This window comes from Salvelinus sp. IW2-2015, unplaced genomic scaffold, assembly GCF_002910315.2.
Source record: "Salvelinus sp. IW2-2015 unplaced genomic scaffold, ASM291031v2 Un_scaffold3918, whole genome shotgun sequence".
Taxonomy (NCBI): Eukaryota; Metazoa; Chordata; class Actinopteri; order Salmoniformes; family Salmonidae; genus Salvelinus; species Salvelinus sp. IW2-2015.
The window spans coordinates 10,919-22,570 of record NW_019945192.1 but is presented as its reverse complement, the minus strand read 5'-3'; the positions used below and the strand labels follow the sequence as shown (position 1 = coordinate 22,570).

The following is an 11,652-nucleotide window of genomic DNA, read 5'->3' as shown; positions in this document are numbered from 1 at the left end:
CAAATGTTTGATCTGTGACATCACAGGATAGGATTCAAAGTAAGAAAAACAGTGATTTTCAAAACCGGCAAGGACTTTCTAGCCAGGAGGGTATTATCTTGCTCCCCACGTCACTACAAATCACATAGTGGGAGTTTCTAGCCAGGGAGGGTATTATCTTGCTCCCACGTCACTACAAATCCCATAGTGGGACTTCTAGCCAGGAGGGTATTATCTTTCTCCCACGTCACTACAAACCCCATAGTGGGAGTTCTAGCCAGGAGGGTATTTATCTGCTCCCTCCCACGATATTGAGTTTTACTGAACGGATTTTTATCGTGTCATCCGACGACTCTCACTACAAATCCCTAGTGGGAGTTTCTAGCCAGGAGGGTATTATCTGCTCCCCACTCACTACAATCCCATAGTGGGAGTTTCTAGCCAGGAGGTATTATCTTGCTCCCCACTCACTACAAACCCATAGTGGAGGTTTCTAGCCAGGAGGGTATTATCTTGCTCCCCACTCACTACAAATCCCATAGTGGATTTTCTACCAGGAGGGTATTATCTTGCTCCCCACGTCACTACAACCCATAGTGGGAGTTTCTAGCCGGAGGGGTATTATCTTTGCTCCCAGTCACTACAATCCCATAGTGGGAGTTTCTAGCCAGGAGGTATTATCTTGCTCCCGTCACTACAAAATCCCATAGTGAGATATTTATCGTTACTGCGAGAGCGGACTCTCATTATTCATGCCCTGTCTCGCGCACCTACACTCACTCCACACCAAAAATATCGCGATACACTGGTGAGCTTCTAGCCACGCGAGTTGACTGCTCCTAAGACCATACGCCACACAATACTACTACAAAATCTCATTAATAATGTGATGTGGAGTTTCTGCAACAGGTTTAAAGGTGGGTCTATGTATCGTTTCGTCCCGCGACGCGTCACTAACAAACCCCATAGTGGGAGTTTCTAACCTAGCTTATGACCGGACTCAAGTAATGTAAGTCCTCGTTGTGCTCTCCCACGGATCAACTAGCAAAATGGACCCCATAGTGGTGCCAGCTTCCTTATGGTGCATGGGGAAGAGTCGGAAGCTCCTATACTCTATCCTCCCCTCTCTTACGAATAACTAACTATCAAAAGGACTCCCCATAGTGAAGTATGCTCTAGTGACAGGAGCTTTATTATCATCTCTCTCGAGCCTCCCCATGTCTGAGCTACAAACACCTATGAGGTCGTCCGCGAGTTCTCTAGGCAGGCTTGTGCTGAGAGAGTGGGTGATATATCTTTCTCATCCACGAGCGAGATCACTACAAACCCCCATATGGAGTTTCTACCAGGAGGGTATTAGCGTTGCGTCCCCACTCACTGACAAATCCCATAGATGGAAGTGTTCCAGTAAAGACGCAGGAGATGGGTGATACTCTGTTCGGATTCTCTCTAGCAGCTGTGTGCTATACTCACTAGTGAGTAGCTCCCAGTTGAGAAGTTGCCTGTGGCCGCTCTCTCTAACCACGGATGCAGAGAAGTAACAATGCGTTGTCTCTACGCGACCGTCCGGACCTTACAAACCCTCTATCTTAGTGTGAGTTGTGTCTTAGCCGCAAGGGAGAGATGAGCCAGTAGTTCTCTAAATCTCTGTTTCCCTATCCGTCACTACAAAATCTTTCTGTACCTCATCATGTAGGACATGTGTATCTAACCTCAGAATCCCGGATTCTCCGTCGATTTATCCTCTCTGCCTGCCAACCATCGATCACTACAAATATCTCACCGCGGTGTTGTGATGGCCTGTTTCAGTAGACAGTGGTTGGAGGCCAAATTGTGGCTTAGTCAGAACGTTGTCTTCCCCACGTCTACTAACAGAATACCGCTAAGTGAGTCTTGTTTGTTTACAGTTAGCCGAAGTTTTGCCCAAGGTCGTAGTCCTTTGGGGGGTATTGGATCTTCTCCCCACGTCAACTGACAAATCCCATGTGGGCTTTTCTAGCAGAGGTAATTATGCTTTGCTCGCTCCACGTCACTACGTATAAGCCTATTGAAGCGGGTAGTATTTCTAAGACAGATGACAGGAGTAGTGAGTCAGATACTTTATCTTTTTCTCGCCAGCTGTCACTAGCAAATAGCGGTTAGAGATTGGACATGTCTATCCCAAGTATGGGTAATAAGGAGTTATTCTTGCGTGACCATCAGTCTCATCATAGAAACCCATTGGAGTTGAGGTGGAGTATTGACGTATCCAGTCGGACATAGGGAGGGTTAATTATCTCATCTTGCCACTCACTCCTCATTTTGGGTCCACGACCAGTCTGACATCTGTCGGACTACTCCGCTATATACCTCATAAGTATTGGTGAGTCTATCCTATCAACACGGAGTGGCAGGGTAGTCCATTTTATTCCTTTCGTTCACTCCCCACATCCACTACGCACATTCGCGCCATTCGACGCTAGGTAGCGTTTCATGAACCGGAGAGAGATGCGATATGTATGCCTTTCCCCGCTATCTGAACTAAGACCACTGATCAATGTCTCACTAGCTCAGATCACCTTTAGTAATGTGTGAGTTTTCGGTGCCAGATGAGGGTTATTAATTCTTAGTAGCTCAGGCCCATATTCAAACACTCCCCCTCGTAATGAACCTAAATCTCATAGCTTGTTCTCTGTTTAGAGTTTATTCAGTATCCTATTCTCTCTCGTTCGAGACTACAATATATCACCATATGAGGTATGAAGTAGATCATGTCTAGTTCGTATTGGCCCAGACCTGATTCTCTGTTGATGAACAATATCTCTCTTGCTGTCTGCTCACGTCACGTAGTGTAAAGTCTCCGTATGCAGTGTGCTGGCCTATCGTAGAAATAATACATCCCATGTTTTTACAGTCGTGTCTTTATATTATGCTTCCCTAAGTCCATGAATATCATCCATCGATTTGCCGAGGTAAACACTTTGTACTATAAGCAACATTAACACTGTTACGTTCTTTATCGTAGCGATAATATACTTTAAAGAAACTCGGCTTAGAAGTGAAGGCGGTTAATATCACCATTCCTTAAATGCGCCTGTCTATTGTCGGTGATAAGGCAAAAGCAAAGTACTCAACACAACAGCAATGAATACCCAGATATGACGAACTTGACAGAAAAAGATGAGATCGTAATTATACTAGTAGATTGAGAGAGGATGTTTAGTGGTGGTGAATATGCCACTGAACATTCTTTCTCTATTCGGAAACCAGGTCGCTCTCTTACTCCGAAACATCCATTGTAATATACGCTTCTGCTAGAAGGTATCTGGATCACACTGTCTGATGAGAAAGTCATTGTAGTCTATTGATGGAGAGTTATAAACGTTACTGTGATCCAGATTGTGTCAATACCCGAGCCAATGACAAAGCATATGAGAGGAGTGCCTGTGTTATAAAGCTAGCATGCGATGGAATGATATGTACTTAGGCTGTTGTATTCGTCCTACTCACCAATTTACTAACCTAACTTGGTCATACTTGCTATACTAATTAACATAAGATACTTACCGCGAGTACCCATACTAACATAACTGTGTGCTCGACATAGTGTGCTGTAGCTGTACAGATGAATGTAGTCGTCGCGTTATGGTAACATTTACTACATGCTGAAGATGCTCTCGCATGTGCTAGATTCTCTAATTTGCACAATAACTGCTCCTCACTACAGCAATAACTACTTATATGTTCCAATAAGCATGGCATTATCCTTATACAACTAACCTGAACGCTGAGACAACCAGTGAATGCATACTAAATGCATTCAACACGTACTAACCACCACGTGTTGATTCAACACGTACTAACCACCACGTGTTGATTCAACACGTACTAACCACCACGTGTTGATTCAACATGTAGGATGTACTAACCACAGCTCCAGTTTCACTCTCCTCCCATCCAGCAGAATAGTGGTGGTCTTGTAGTCGATGCCTGGATGGAGGAGAGGGGGAGGAGGGAGAGAGAGAGAGAGGGGGAGGAGAGAGAGAGAGGGGGAAGGTTGAAATACAGAAGAGAAAGTGGTAGGGAGGAGGGTGAGAGAAAGAAGGGAGAGGTATTAGACATTAAAAAGCATTATCAGTTCACCTGTCCTTATAGCAGTGTGTGTGTGTGTGTGTTCGGCTTCAGAATGTAAAAGGACACATGTTGTGCTTCAGTTGCAGTTCTCCACTTGGGTGAGAAATCTTTGCTCTCGTCTTGACCAATCAAATGACTGCTTTCACGGCGGTCTAAGGCACTGCATCTCAGTGCTAGAGGCGTCACTACAGACCCTGGTTCGATTCCAGGCTCATTCACAATTGGCCCAGCGTCGTCTGTGTTTATTGTTTGGCCGGGGTAGGCCGTCATTGTAAATAAGAATTTGTTCTTAGCTGACATTCCAAGTAAAAAAAAAAGGTTAAATTAAAAAAAAAAAATCACGAACTGGCATTCTTTAATTTTAAAGGAACTCAGTCCAGCTTTAAACTTACTCTTGAAAGGTATAATAGTAGATGGGTATTATATCAGTTCCTCTTGTCATGTCAGTCATTACATACCTTAGAGAGATATTTATAACCTGTCAGAAATGTCCTGATCAACTAGCCCACGTCAGCTAACGATTTTTAATTTAGTTTTTTTACCCCATAGATACTGTTGTCATTTTTTTGTCACTCAAATATCACATAAATACACATTAGACATGGCAAAATGTATAGAATCGCAAGGAAATCACCTTTAAAACGGTTAAATTTTCTCCACCAACAAGGAGGGGTGTGCACAGTCTGTATCATGAGTAGTGCTTGTCCCCATAGAGGTGTGAACCCCATAGAGGTGTGAACAGTCTGTATCATGAATAGTGCTTGTTCCCATAGAGGTGTGAACCCCATAGAGGTGTGAACAGTCTGTATCATGAATAGTGCTTGTCCCCATAGAGGTGTGAACCCCATAGATAGTTCATGACGACAGAGTATTCTCACCTTCTTCTTCCATAACATTAGTATTTCCGCTCATCTCTCACATTTCCCTCCATACTCTGGGGATTTCTCTGATGGACTGGGAGTGTGTGAAGCAGCTCTTTGAAGCCAAAGACCAGCAGCCCTGCTCCCCCCCTTCTCCACCTCCCTTCTCTCTCCCTCCATCGCCCCCAACTATCAGCAGCAGTAGCTGTCACATCCAGAGCACCATAACACCCAGACAGGCAGCCGTCCCCATCTCCTCATGCCCAAGGAGAGCTCACCCATCGGGACCCGACCAGGCACACGACAGCTAGCTGTAGACACCTCTAGCTCTGAACGATAATGACTGGGGATCCGGCCACAATGTTATTGTTTTGAAAGAAAAAGAAACAAAGAAACCAACAGCCTTCAATTGACTTAAAAGGAAAGGTACGCAGTTCAAAAAACACCCTGATGAACTGGTGTGGAAGCTATGATTCCAAGCGTGATGGCAGCAATGGGCGTCTCCGACTCAACACACACCCTGACAAACCAGAAAGAAGGCATCTGGTGTTCTCGGGCTAAGTCATGTGACTGGTGTAGCTCACTCTTCAGGGACCTGCTGGGTGTGTGTGTGTGTGGGTGTGTGTACTCTATAATACAAGGGCTTGTTGTAGGATGTGAAGTCATTCAAACAGGGTGGGAGTAAAGGTCTGGTTTGAAAAGCTTCTCTTATGTTAAAACTTTATTATTAAAAAAAATATATTAAAAAATACACCGGATAGGTGCAATGTGTATGATGTTGTTGTACAGGGTCAGACAGTAGTAGGACGGCGCCCTGGAGAAATTAAGGTTAAGTGCCACAGAGTTTCACCTTGTCGGCTCGGGTATTGGTACCAGCGACCTTCAGTTACTGACCCTCTGCTGTAGCTCAATGCATGATTAGGTTGTGAGACAGGACTTGGACCTCTTGGTTTGAGAGTAAAAGTCGAGCTAATTTATAAAAACAGGAGTGTAGCGGAGAAATGAGTGAGACAATATGAATGGCTGGCATTGTTCAGATGTTTTTACAGTAAAACGTAAAGTTATTCACTTACGCACACACAGCGGACTTGTAACGGTGTCTGTTTTAGGTGGTGTGTGTGTAGAATGGTGTGGGTGTGTGTTGTAGATGGTGTGTGTGTGTGTGTGTGTAGATGTGTGGGTGTGTGTAGTCTGTTGTGTGTGTAGTATGGTGTATCCTTGTGTTATGTGTCCGTGCATCTATGTGTGTCCATGTCTATACGTGTTCGTGCTGTGTATGTATTAGGGATCCCCCTTAGCTGCTGCAAGAATTAGTGTGTGTGTGTGTGTGTATATGTGTATGTATCTGTGTGTGTGTGTGTGTGTGTGTGTGTGTGTGTGTGTGTATATATGTATATGTATCTGTGTATGTGTGGCAGTACATTTTCAAGTTAGTCATTTAGCAGATGCTCTTATCCAGAGCGACTTCCGTTAGTGCCCTCATCTGTAAGATAGCTAGGTTGGACAACCACACATCACAAATAAGTACATTGATCCCTCAATAAAGTAGCTATCAGAGAAGTCAGAGCTGGTGATCTCACCGCTGCTGTAAGCGTATGGGGACTCTGCAGATCATCCTGTAGGCTGTCTAGTATCTCCCCTTCCCACATCACTGTCCCCGACCAGGAGAAACCTTCAACAGGTAGTCATAACTCTTCACCGGTGCCCCTGGGTACCCATCCCTGCTTCCTCACATCTGTACCCTCACACACTGGGGGGAGGGGGAGAGGATGGAGGCAGAGGGGGACTAAGGGGGGAGGCAGGTAAGGGGGGAAACAGTATAGCTCTCCAGCAGAGAAGTTGAGGAGTAAGAGTCTGTGTGGTCCTCCAGTTCAGATCCTTGATTAGCCCTAAGGCCAGCCCAACTGTTGTGTGTCGAGGTGGGTTGAGGCGCTGCTACTGGTTAAAACACCTGACCACATTGTAGCTTGGCAAGTCTGAATGATGTAGCAATAGTGGACACCATGAATAAAAAAAAGTCCCTCCAGGGTAAACAGCTTGCAGGAGTTGAAGTACAATTGTGCTGCTCAAAACCAAAACATCCCTTGGACAGGAATTAGGCAGGGTACAAGTGGTGGTCCAAAAACGTCCACTGGCTGAAAGCAAGCTGCGAGCAGAAATCTGATCTTCCAACCTCAACACCGTTTAGAATTGGTAAAACCACCGCCTCTTCTGGCGTGCTAGCGCTTCAATCAGAACACCTGTCACAGTTTTAAAACATCAGTTACATTTAACAATACAACGCTGTGCTTCATCAACAGACGGTTAGTAAACGAACCTTGTTGTGAGCTATCTGGCAATAACCTCTCTTAGATGAAACAACATATTTGTTTTGTGGACGTAACGTTAGCTAAATGTATATTTAAGGATGTAGTTAGTTTCCTAGCTAGCTAACAGGCTATCTGTGCCCGGGTCCTTATTGTTAGCATAACGCTAGCTAGCTAGCGACTAATGCCATTAGGGGCTAGCTATCGCAACAAGAAAGTGAGTGTTATCAGAACATCAACGTTATAACGTTACAGCCTATGTTGAGCCCACAAAAAAAAAAAAATGTATGACCTGTTTTTTAAAACTAGATCGTTAGCAATCCTGTTATAGTAATTAAAGGGTAAATAGGCAGCTAGCCAGAATGGGTAGCTAGCAAGCTAACTACTGCTAGCTCGTGAACAACAGCTTGCGTGGCCTTGGCAAGACAGGAGGAGCTAGCTAGTTGGCAAGACAGGAGTACCTAGCTGGTAATGCTAGTTAGCTAGATATCGTGGTTAGTTGACAAGTGTCAAGTCAAATCAACGACAGAGGTCAACATCCGAATTAAATAACATACCATATATGTATCAGTTCCCAGAATCTCATTCATAAGGTAATAATTGTACGAGTAATCTCGTAACTTGTGAGAACTGGACTATCCTCTACCTAACTGGTTTACGAAGCTGGCTTCCTTGGTAGCGATTGCTAGCTAACTTCACCCGAGACTGGCTGCTCTGTAATCGGGCCCCTCTCTCTTGTCCGGACAAAAGATTCGTAACTTCCCGACCTTTTCCTTGCCTTGGTTCTATCCAGAACTTGCCGTATTCTCTCGTGGGTCCAAAGCCCAATTTGAGATGTAAGGTTTTAGTCCAAGTCCGCGGTAAATCATTTGAAAATCTCAGTTTGTAAAATCATACATTTTTCCTCCACGCTCATCATATTCGCGATAACACACTGTAGCTGACAGATAGGCACTGCACCGTCTGGCGCTCGAGGTTCCCGCTCCGCCCTTGCCAGCCTCTGATTGGATACACATACGTACAGAATGATGCGATTGGCTCCAGAAAATCAATCATAAAATCTGTCAACAACACATCCAGAGAGTGTGGAAGTGACTGAGATAAGGGACAGATTCGACTATGCTGATCGTACTGGTCTACTGGCCACTGGTCTATGACCGGTGACGTAAACGGGCAAAAGCGGTGAGGAGGAGCGTCGTTCTCAAATGGAACGGTAATCTGCGCTGCTCGGTCGTGTTGTCAACAAGGCAGCATGGTGCATCGTCCGGGAAACATACATCTCTTTCCAATAAAAATATATATGTTTGAATTTTCAATTAGTTTTCATTGGGAAGGCAGATACAGCGTTTATATCAAAAGCAATCACCTCTTTCTCTGTCATAACACAGAATCCTACACATTACTCCACGAGTTTAATTATGTCACTTTTGTTTTGAACCAATTTCGCCATGGCTCTGATGGGGTACCTGACTCACGCCTGGGAGGCAGCCCGGTTCTAAAACGAATGCAATCAACATTCACCCGGTGCAAAACACGCCTTATCGGCGCCCACAGCCAGATTAATCGATGCCTTCAATGATAATCAGATAATAGAATGGATTAAAGCACTGGCTCAAACAAAAAAAAATGAATAAAAAACAATGGGAAATTGTGTAATAGTAGTAACGTCATAAATGTTGAAACAAATGACACGGATAACTTAACACGTTTGTGGGATACTTGTCAGTTGACAGAGGGTGTGAATGTGTGTCAAACCTGTTTGAAAATCATGACTCATTACCTCTCCCACGGATAATACTCGAATTAATGATGAATGACTGAAGAATTAATCACACAGACACATAGCCGAGGTAAGTAGTGCTGCAGCACCCCTGAAAAATGGAAAATAATATATATATATATCACTGGTCATGTATTAGCGGACCGATATAGGCTTCCCTATCGCCGGCAAATATGTTTTAGATATATATTTCAGGATATTGTGTACCTTGGAAACAAACAGAATTCATGTAAACATTACAATTTTAAAAACATAGCTTGTCCAAAGAAAAGTAGTCTCTTGACAGGGTAAATTAACCTGCCTACAAGTTCTGTACTGAATTCAATATTACCACTACCTTTTTAAAGCATGTATATATTTATTACCCCAACAATCATTATTATTATTTGTATATATTTAATTTTGCTTAAACAGGCCAGGCCCTGTTGTTACTTCATATCCCAGCGATAAGTGTCTTACTGGGAAGAAAACATTTCATTTTGCTCAACTTGCCATTGGCTCAACCCCATGGCTAACATTTTGACTACAAAATGTTAGCCAACCCATGGCTACATTTTGACTATGTAGACTCACATATCTACAAGGATGCACTTTCATGCTAGGTTTAGGACCTCATATTGAAGCTTGTAGGCTGCGTTTACACAGGCAGCTGAATTCTGATTTCCCCTCCACTAGTTAGTCTTTTGACCTATCACATCAGATCTTTTCACATCAGATCTTTTTCAGAGCTGATCTGATTGGTCAAAATACCAATTAGAGAAAAAAATATCTGAATTGTGCTGCCTGTGTAAATGCAGCCATAGAGACCCCCAACTGATGAATAGAGCAGTCTTTAAATTATCTACTTTGGTTTAGATACAAGCATCTTGAAACCTCTAACACAAATTTGTTTGAATTTGTGAAAATCATTTTTTTGGACCTAACTTTCTCACCATTTTTTTCATATAGTTTCTTCCTTCACAGACACCATGAAATGATGACCTCTTACTAATATTTGGTCAAATTATTAATTTAGTTTATGGTTTCCTAGAACAAGGCTGGCACATTAACCCCGTTGGCTCAACTTACCCACTCTCCCCTACTGTCAAGATTATAAATTGATATCAATGAAGTGTGTTTTTTGTCAAATAGAAAATTAAACCAGAAGTTATTTATTATTTGAATGTATTTGCCACGAAGATCTTTTGAATGGAACTAAAACATGGTACTTTTAGATCAACAAGATTTGATAAAGATTTAGATCAGAACAAAGTATATAGAATTATCTCTTCATTATGTAAATATTATATACAGAAATGCAAGTGGGTAAAAGAAAAGCCAAGATTCTTAATTCTTTAAATTGTTTTTAATTGGAAAAATGCTGCATTTCTGAAAAACCGGTATAGCAAAGCGAACCCTAGAGGCCTGTGAGCATTACTGTATCTATCTCTGTTTAAATGGTGAGTACTCATGTGTATAAAGTTGTTTGTGTTTTTAAATATATATTTAACATTAAACATTTATTTAACTAGGCAAGTCAGTTAAGAACAAATTCTTATTTCAATGACGACTACTGGGGAACAGTGGGTTAACTGCCTTGTTCAAGGGCAGAACGACAGATTTTACCTTGTCAGCTCGGGATTCGATCCAGCAATCTTTCGGTTACTGGCCCAACGCTCTAACCACGCTCTGCCGCACCAAAATGATTTGTTATACTGTTTTATAAGATATGTTTTTATATTGTGTAGATTTGTTTGTAATCATATTTTATATAAAAACACAAATATATATACACTACCAGTCAAAAGTTTTAGACACCTACTCATTGAAGGGTTTTTCTTTATTTTACTATTTTTTACATTGTAGAATAATAGTGAAGACAAAACTATGAATAAACACACAGAATCATGTAGTAACCAACAAAGTGTAAATAAATCCTTCTTAAAAGTTCATTTGTGGAATTTCTTTCCTTCTTAATGCGTTTGAGCCAATCAGTTGTGTTGTGACAAGGTAGGGGTTGGAATACAGAAGATAGCCCTATTTAGTGAAAGACCAAGTCCATATTAATGGCAGAGACAGCTCAAACAAGCAAAGAGAAATGACAGTCATCATTTCATTAAGACATGAGGTCAGTCAATGTGGAAAAAAGTGCATCGTAAAAACCTTCAAGCGCTATGATGAAACTGGCTCTCATCGATGGAGACGCCACAGGAAAGGAAGACCCAGACCTCTGCTGATGAAACTGGCTCTCATGAGGACGCCACAGGAAAGGAAGACCCAGACCTCTGCTGATGAAACTGGCTCTCATGAGGACCGCCACAGGAAAGGAAGACCAGGTTACCTCTGCTGCAGAGGTTACATTCATTGGAGTTACACACACTATAGAATACGACACTTCACATGACAGGACTCCAGACACACACACACCTATAAAACACACACCATGACAGGACTCCAGACACACACCTATAAAACACACACTATGACACCATGATGTGCATGTACTCACACAACCATGAGGCAAACGCACACACAGCTATTTAACACAAACACTACTGACAGATACATAATCTATGGGAACAATATTGTATGAACCAAGCACTTGGTCGATAACTCCCATTGGAATAATCTGCTT

At 42.7% G+C, this 11,652-nt stretch overlaps 1 pseudogene; it reads right to left on the bottom strand.

The window, feature by feature from the left end:
- The window catches only part of LOC112076674 (ras-related protein Rab-40C-like), a 20,289-nt pseudogene extending 12,015 nt beyond the window's left edge, over positions 1 to 8,274 (bottom strand).
- Positions 8,275 to 11,652: the final 3,378 nt, after the last annotated feature.